Source organism: Embiotoca jacksoni, unplaced genomic scaffold (genome assembly GCF_022577435.1).
Source record: "Embiotoca jacksoni isolate LCO1_2020_lvr unplaced genomic scaffold, fEmbJac1.0.p SCAF_30, whole genome shotgun sequence".
In the NCBI taxonomy this organism is placed as follows: Eukaryota; Metazoa; Chordata; class Actinopteri; family Embiotocidae; genus Embiotoca; species Embiotoca jacksoni.
Window position 1 is genome coordinate 127,897 of NW_027185382.1, and position 9,408 is coordinate 137,304.

General features: G+C 45.9%; 1 long non-coding RNA gene across 1 annotated transcript in view; it reads right to left on the bottom strand.

Annotated features, from left to right (window-relative positions):
- LOC138207040 (uncharacterized) overlaps positions 1-3,809 on the bottom strand; it is a 36,853-nt gene extending 33,044 nt beyond the window's left edge. The window contains exon 1 of the long non-coding RNA XR_011178990.1: positions 3,782-3,809. This is a non-coding gene — a long non-coding RNA (uncharacterized lncRNA). The remainder of the gene's footprint in view (positions 1-3,781) is intronic.
- Between the last annotated feature and the right edge of the window lie 5,599 nt (positions 3,810-9,408).

Sequence of the window (9,408 nt, forward strand, 5' to 3'; positions counted from 1 at the left end):
AGAGGAGCTTGAAACAATTTGATTCAGTCAGTGTCAATAAACACTAGTTTTTGTCGCTTTCTCACAACTTGTAAGTTGCTCAAAAGTTTGTCTTCCATCCAGCGAGTTTATCTTTTTAACTTTGTTCCATTCATGAATTTTCTGAGCTGTTCATTAACTAAAATGATTCATAACCACAAAAAGTAGTTTGATGGCCAAAGATCATCAACTCGACTTTTATCTTCCGTAGGTTTTAATATAAACGAGGAGGGATGGTGTGTAGGAGGAGTATCCTGACGTGCTTCCAGGAAATGTTGAAAACTAGTTTTTTATTGGTGTCATTTGCTGCTGATTAATGAAACATGCTCTGTTCTGTCTCTCTCTGTCCTTGTCTTTGTTCACACTGAAGTGAAATCAGGTTAAGTGGATCATGTTCCTGCACTGTGATGTCATATTTCACTGCAGCTCTGTATCTCAGGTTGTTGTGTGCCGTCTCGTGCCCTAATTAGAGAGCACGGAGGGAGAAAAAAAAAAAAAAGAGAGAGGGAGACAGCCAAATGAAGCAGTAGTCACCTGAGATGAAGGACACATCCTCTGTGCCAGGAGACGCTTCACATTTGATTTTTTATTTATATTTCTGTGCCGTGCGATACTCGGGGAGAAAAAGAAGTGGGTCAACGAACAGATTTGCAGAAACCAACTTTGAAACATCCGTGTTGTCTGTCTGTCTCTGGTTAAACATAGTTTTGTATCCGATTCCCCAGTGCCAATTACTCATTAAAAATGTTTAACAACATTTTAATTGAAGAATTAATTACCTTCGGCTGGGCAAAATCCTCCTAAATTTCATCTGGGGAGTCATCAAATGTGCAGAGGAGCAGTCGTCAACTAAGTGTCAGCGAGTGGGTGACGGTGGTTGGCGCGGGAAAATTACATCAGCAATGAAAAGTGAGTCAACGGCGAGAGGCACGTGATAATTCATGAGTAAACACGTCGGTGAGTAAAAGCGCTACGATGTTCCTCGCAACGTGTGACTCTTCATCCCGCAGAACTGCAGCTCGCAACGTCCCTGCCAAGACAAACACCATTCATAGGCTCTGCATTATTCACAGCGTTCGACTTCGAAACACAAAAACAAGGACAGCCGGAAAAAAAAAGTCAAGATTTACTTTTTCCCCTTAAATAAATGCCTTAATCATCCCTTAATCTGGGCAAACACTCCCTAACGTAAAACACAAGGTCCTTAAAGCGACGAATTTAATGCCTTAATTTTCTGTTGTGTTGCCAGCTCAGAGGCCAGGCCGCTTCCATTTACCTTAAAGGGTTAGTTCGCCCAATTTCTTCTAACTTGACGAATGTGCTCTTGTTGTAAAAAAAAAAAAGAAAAAAAAAAGTCTCTTTGTAATTTGGGTGAAGTAAGCCCTCAAGACCGGTCAAGTTCAAATTTACGAAAATAAAACCTTCCTCAGTGGAAGACGTCAGTATTACGGGCCACAGGACTGACTGACGGCAACGGGCTCAAAACAAACTAAAAAATACAAATCAAATCCTGAATAGACTCCAAACTGGTTGATGGCAGGGTGCACCTACGTGGACGTATTCATGTGTTTTTTTTCATGCAGATCATACATGCAAACTTGAGGTAATTATCTTTGGGTTGCATGGAGATCAGCAGATAATAAAAAATCTGTCTGGGATACAATAGTCGTTTAACTGATTTGGTCGTTTTCAAAAAATAAAACACAACAAAACAAAGCTCACATTAAGAGTCTGTTTTTTTTTTTTTTTTTTAAAGTAATACCGAGCTCAGACTTTAAATGTTTAGATTGACATCAATTTCCCACTAATCAACATCCTTTGTGCTGCTCGGAGCTCGAGCAAAAGCAGCGAGGGTAAACCTTGTGACTTGCACCTCTCCCCCCTCCCTTTGTCTGTCTCCTCTTTCTCTCCTTGCCTCCTATTTAGCCCATGCATTTGATTAGTTAATCGCCCCCCCCCTCTCTCCCCCCGGTCCTCAGGTGGAGGCAGAGCGCTCGGGCTTCTCATCCAGCCAAGCTGTTCTTTTGGAAGGGAAAGGAGGCAGCTGTGTTTACAGCCCGGGTCCTGGCGTACATTTAGCAGAATCTATTATTCATATCGCTCAGTATCAGAGCGAGATCTCCAGCCACCTGTCTCGCTGACAAGCTCGCCCCCTTTTGTGGCGCTTTCCGTTCGGAGCAAATTACGCTCGTCTTGATGAATTGAGTTTTTATGAGCGTTGCTGTAGCGCCTGGGCATCCTCGTGCCGAGCCAGGGACCATCAGGGGCCCGTGGAGATTTCTCTAGTCAATGGGCAAATGTTTGGAAGAATGTAGATTGAGGGAGGGAAATCAGTGAGCTCATGTCTTCTGTCAGGCTGATTTCTGTCCACTGTCGACAGCTGTATTCCTGCCAGTCCTTCAGTGATGTCCTTACACCTGTCAGTGTTTGCTCCCCTCTCTCTCCCTGCCTGGCCTCTTTATTGTTGTTTACCTCTCTCGGCCCCCTGCTGGAAGAACAAAGGCTTCCTTCAGAACCGCTTTTCTCCAAGACGCAGCTACCTGATGAGTCTGCCGGCAAACTATCTCCCTTCTTTGACTCCGTGTGAACATTTTTAATTAACGGGGAGGTGCGTTAACTCCATGATAAGCACCCCCGATAAGTTATAACACGATTCATAATTTATAAAGATTTTTGCTTTCATCTTCACTAGTTTGCATAAAACTAATTACTCCGTAAATGGTATTCATTACAAAATATATTTTTTTCTCTTTCCACACAGACATCATCATGGCGCGCGGCTACCAAGTGCAGCTCTGGGACTGGTTTGCATGCAGAGTAGAAAGGTAATGATGAGTTGTTAGAGGCGGTGTCAGTGGCAGACCTGCCTGCTTCTGTTTGTACTCCACGAGCAAGTTAGCAGCTCAGATTCATTATTCTGCTGCAAGCTGCAGCGCAGAATTCACATTCAACCTGCCTCGTGCAAGTAAACCAGAGTCAGACGCATTTACCAAACAGATGTAAGAAAGGTTTGACACGGTGTCGTCGGTACAAAACCAACAGGAATACATGCGTTTAAAAATGTGCAACCACTCACTGCTGTCATTACGCAGACAAAAATAGTCATCAGAAACCTGATTTGTAGGACATTTCCACATGCACTAACACACACACACACACACACACACACACACACACACACACACACACACACACACACACAAAAGGGACTTCCAAAATCCCAATTATAAATTTTTTTAACCTTTAAAGTCTAGCCTGGAAATACACACGATACAAAGGATGTCCCTGCAATCTAATAAAAAAAACCGACGAGCTGATTAACCTGCAGGGAGGTGACAGTCACACCTGTAACAGCAGCCAAATGCACAGAAAACTGTTTTTATGATGATACAAATATTTTTGTTGCACTACGTTGTGTTTTCTGCAGCTCTGTTATTATAAATGTAACTTGGAGGACATGACACCGAGTTATATTTTCAAAGTAAAAAAAAAAGGTCTGACAAGAAAATCCTAAGTGGATCTAAATGATTGAACCTTCATTATAAAGGAGCGATTGTTTTAAGTGTAATTATATTAATGCGTTCATTTTAGAATACATTTATTTGCTCTGCGCACTTTCAAAAGATGTGTGTTATGGGGGTGCCTCCTGTTTGGGGCCCCGAAAAGACTCGGCTTGGCCCGACCCTGGCAGGAAGCCATATCGAATTAGAATCGATTCTATTTGGTGAAGATATCTCAAACTGCAGTTTTAAAACGTCCTTACCTGCACGGGAAACATTGTTGGCAGTCTGTGAACCTCAGAGAGTCTTGCAGCTTTAACTTCCTTCCTGAAAAGAAACAACAGCAAAACAAGTTTAGTTTTGGAGACTCGTGGTGAAAAAATAAAAACGGAAAAGTGAGACGTATAAATAAACATGACGAAACACATTGCTGCCTCGCGAGTCTGTTTTCAATTCCCATTCGATTAAAGTGTCTCTGCAGGAGCTGCTGAGGTTGGGTACGGGGTGAGGTGCAGGGACATAAATCAAAGCGGTCCAAGGAATAGTAATCCTCGCAGAACATTTTGGACTGATTGATATAAATAACATTGTCCTCGCCATCTGTCCAAAGAGGGACCTTTCCAGTTAGTGTTGAGCGGCAACGGCAGAATAATTAATGAATGGTGTCCTTTGTGCCGGTAATAAAGAGGAGACAAATTATGTTATAATCCAACTGCTGCTCGTTTGTCACAGCCAAATAAAATGTCAAATAAAAGTGAGGGGCCACAGTGTTTGTTTAATGGAGTGCAAGCTACCTGCTCCAGAGTCTGACAGCAGGGTGGGACGGCTGTAAAAAGCCAGGCTTGGATTCAAGTCTGCAGGAATCCACTGCGACTGTATGTGCTGCTGCACATTTAACAAATGTTCACAAACACAAACAAGGAGTTTACTTCCAAAACGACTCGGAGTGTTCACGTGACGACCTGAAAATGACGCTTCGTTACGAATCAAACGCAGGACATCCAATCTGTGGCTCAGACTCTGATCTCAGCGCTGCTGTAAAATATGAAAATATGAAATTAAAAGTACTGATGACTACTAGTTATCATTACAAATGAAAACCAGTGAATGACGGCGCGTTCAAAGAGATCTCACGGCTGCACCTGTGAGATGCTTACGAGAAGCCTCGAAGGCTTTTCGATCAATCCTGAAAAACATGTCCACAAAATAACGTGAAGTAAACATCTACCTCAGAGTCGTTATGTATTCCTGTCACTCAATGCTGGTTCGATTACACATGACTTCTTGATTGCTGCAGATACTTACATTCAAAGTTAGAAATCATTGCAGCATTACGGCTTTGTACCGTTTAGCAGCGTAGGGTTCAAAGGTCACGCTGAAAAACTGCGAATCTAAATATAAGGACGAAGAACTAACTCGCCAAACGAGGAGTTCGATTTCTTGGAGAAGTTGTAGTATTTGTCATCTGTATGCGTTACATGAGACACCTGCTCAGGTATTCATAACCTGAGATCAAGGTTGGATTGCTGTCATTGATCGGCAGAAACACCTAAATTGAATTTGTATCCCTCATCTCACCTCTCTGCAAACCCTGCACCGTCACACCCGCAGCCCCCAACCTGCATCTTAAGCCCCCGAGCAACAGGCGACGTCCAGAGAGAAGACGGAGCATCGATTCCCGTCGCAAGCGGTGACTCCGCTGGAAGAACGGCCCACGGCCCGGAGGAGAAACTCCAGAGTTCACGGCAGTCTGGGCTCAAAGCCTGCTTTAAAATTCTGTTTAAAGTTGGTTTTAACCTGAAAAGCATCAGCACCAATGCCCTTAAACCACACTGACCTCGACGGACGAGCAGGAGCCGACTGAGATCAAAAATTCTGCCAATAATGTATAATGTCATGACGATGGCTTCTAATTGATGAGGTTATATTTTCATAAAGGGGTCAGTTGATAAGTTGATACCGAGTTATTTAATGTATTTTCAAACTGGCCTCTTACTTATCTTTCGTTTTCATGTAGGTTAGGGGGTGAGAATGAAACCCGAGTCATTTTCTTTTGCTACAATTTACTGACGTCCCCTCAACGCCTCACACGCAGACTGTAGGTAGATGCCGGCCTGCCGGAGAAGCCTCCAGTTCCTGCGGTGCACTCAGGCAGACGGATGCTGAGGACAAAGTGCAGAGTGAACTTGAACTCTCAGAAAGTTTGGAGGTGCCCCTGGAGGCAGGGACGAGGGAAGGGCTGCCACACAGCGCCGGCTCGGTAAAGGGCGGAGAAGGCAACCTAGACGAGAGCTGAACGCTCGTGAATATCGCCTCCAGGTCCATCAATCAGCCTCCGAATTAAAGGCGAGGTGAGGCTCAGGGCTTCACCGGCCACATCTGACATCAGTCTCAACATCATACGGCGATGAGGACATCACCCAGATTGAGAGGATGCTCTATAGGTACGCTCATTCCGCCCACGTCGGCGTCTCGACGGGGCACGCATTATCCGCGCCAACAAAAGGAGGAGCCGCTTTGTGCAATCTGCACCGTTCTGTACATATTAAACAGCGCAACATCCTCAACCCAGGTTCATTTTAATTAGAGGGGAATTTGATCACTGCCGTCTCCCACAGGCGCTTTTGATGTTAATAAAACAAGCTGTACCTTCGCAGAGCACCGCTCTCCTTCCAAAGCAGAGCGAGTGAAGGCCGGGGGGAAGAAGACGAGGGCAGAAAAGAAAAAGTTCCCTCTTCAAGTGAAAACTACGGAGATGTGTCAGAGGAGAGGCTGTGATCCTCCGCCGTGTTGGGAAATGGCGAGGAAGAGCGAGCAGAGGTGCTCAGAGGGATTATCAATGCCGACATCGCTACCTTACACGTGCAGACGGTCTCCGAGCGAGCGGCTGAGGTGTTCTCTGTTATTGCTCTGACACTGTGGAGTATTCATTCAATACATGCTAATAACAAAAGAATTAGAAGATGAAATGAACCTCAGCACAAAGGACAATATTAGTCTGGGTGACGGCTGACAACAGCCGACCTGAACAAAAGGTTTATTCCAGCGAGCATTTTGAAGGTGAGAAATCATATTATGCTGTTCGTTACTATGTTTTTGTCATTTACATCCTTCAGGCTGTTTTTAATGTCATTCATGTGCAAAGTGCTCAGATTGAATTTATTTTGAAGGTTGAACCTTTCTGTCCAAAACATAAACAAAGGTTAAAAAATTTTTCCTTGATGCCTTTCAAATAAAAAAAAAAAAACAACAACATTGTCTACGTACAGTATTCTTATACAATATACTCAGCCTGGGCAGAGATGACAGGGATACATCAATATAACAGTAAACATCAAGTTTTGGAATAAACTTTAAATGCCACATCAGATCTTACGCAGGAACTTGTTCAACACGTGGTCAGGTTTTGACCGATCATGATACGTGTTTATCTGATGAACTCCACTGTTAAACTTCTCAAATTTACATCTGAGGAATGTACAAAAAAACAAAACAAAACAAAAAAAATCACGTGATTTTCTATTTATTCATCAAACAGTCAACTGACCCTTTCAAGTCACCTAAACCGACATAATGAGGTATTTCATGTGAAAACGACATCAGGGTAACTTCATGTTGTCCGGACCAAAATTCAGCATCAAAAGCTTATTAATTCAGTGAAGTGTCATGTTCTGGAGCAAAACTCTTCACCTCTTTAGTGCTCACTGTAAAGGTCCATAGTGTTGAAGCATTTGTTTTTATTTTCCCAATAAATGAAGTGAACGGTCATCTGTCCCTGAAGTAAACGCTCCATCTCTCCCGTGCCTCCAGGCGGGTCGTTAAACGGCCAAACGAGCGATGGAATGAGTAAATAATTCAACAAATAGATGAATAAATAAACGGGGTCGGATTGTGCGGTGGTTAAGCAGAAAGGGGGCAGAGGGAGGAGGAGGAGGAGGAGGGGGAGCGGTAGGGAGGAGGGAGGCGGGGGGGGGGGGGTGGCGTTCAGCTGGGGAGCCACCTATGGCAGAGGGAGGGCAGCTTTCTCTCTCTGAACATGTACCGTCTGTACAATCCTGAACCTTGGCACCGGTACAGGCATCTGCTGCTGGCCTCCCTCTGCCAGTCCACCGCATACACACAAACATCTGCTTCCCTGCACACAAAAAGGGGGACACGCAGCACTTGACAGGTCTGCATTTCGCCTCTCTGCCTGGCCCCGCTCGCCGGTTCTTTACACAAAAACCTTAATGCATCCTGTCAAGCCATTAGCCGGTGATACGATCAGCTCGCAGGCCCCCATTAAGCCATCAGTGTCCACCTGTGATAAAGACGACCATTTGTTTTCTTAAAGCCCTACTTAATGTCCGTTTAACTCAATTTGTCAGGAAATGTACAACAATTTCCTCCCCCCATGGTCCTGAAATCTGGTCGGGGTTCAAAAACTCCGAGGAGCAGAGGGGGGGAGGGCTTTTTATTTTGAGGATGCATATTCAAATGAGGGGATTAAATTGCCTCTCATATTGACGTATCGTGTTGCGCGGGCGCTGAGAGGTGGGCTGTGTTTTCCCTCTAAAAGCTGATTTTTGGACAGCAGGGGCAGGAGCTGGAGGTTGTTTTGCCTCCATTAGCCTCGGTCCACGGCCCCTGCCCCCTCTCCTGATGCGTCTGTGACAGCACTCTAAATCCAGCCCCGGTGTTATTACCAGTGCACACGCCACGCTGCTGCCGCAAGACCATAATAACACCTTTTAAAACAACATTGTCCCTGATGCTCGCAGACACACACGTCGAATGATGGCCCCCCCACCCCTTGTCCACGTCCCTGGTGAGGACACCTAACAGCCACTGAAACATCTGTTTATGTTTTGTCTACAGATACATCATTTGGCTTTTGGAGGAACGGCGGTGGAGAGAGAAACATAATGATGCTTTGCTGTGTCGTAATCCCAGGCGCTTGAATAGTAAATCAGCCATCTACTCCAAAAGGGAGGTTTGAATAACTAAAAACAAAACAAAACAACAGCATCTTCCTCACAACAAGTGCTGGCACCGGCGCACTTTTTGGTTTCTACGACTGTCCCGGCTGCCCCGTCTTCGCTGGCGGTTGGACGGGGGCTCGGCCAAGCAGACAGGAAGTGGAGGGGCCTCTGGTAGTGGCGGCAGCGGCACTGTCGACATCTGTCGTGGTTGGAGAGCTCAGTGCACAGGAAATGGGGTGTCACGGCGCGTGCTTGTTGGCCATTATCCTGGCATCCTAATGAAGTGTGGGCAGTTCGCAAAAGGGGGTCTCTGGATGGCATGTTGAATGCACGGATGGGCAGAGGCAGCGCACACACGCACGCACACGCACGCACACACACGCGCACACACACACGCACGCACACACACACACACACACACACACACACACACACACACACACACAAAATCCCTTCGCCCTCACTCTCCCCTTCAACTCCTCCCCCCTCCCCTCTGTTCCCGGTGCCTGTATCCCATCTGCCCGAGCTGCCGAACTGCACCCAATGGGACGGAGGCTGGTCGGGAGCGCGTGCGCAGTGAGCTTTCCCGCGACAGGCTGAGCGCGAGGCCATTAGGCATCTCGGCACGGCCGGTGTGTGATTGGAAACACACAGTGAACAAGTGTCCTCCCGGCATGGATGCTGCCTCACGCTAGGAGAGCGGGGCTGCGGCGGAGCGGCGCCATCAATATACCTGGCCCTAATGGTCTTCGCACCACAGATCACAGAAGTGGTGTTAGTCAGATTCCTGAAGGGCTTTAGGTCCCCGTTTATTGACACAACAAACAGAAAAGACTCCCCTGACCGAATGTGTTTCACAACATAGCAGCACAATATGCCCCCCGAGTGCACAAAATCATACATCAAAGTGGCAATTTATAGAAATCTAT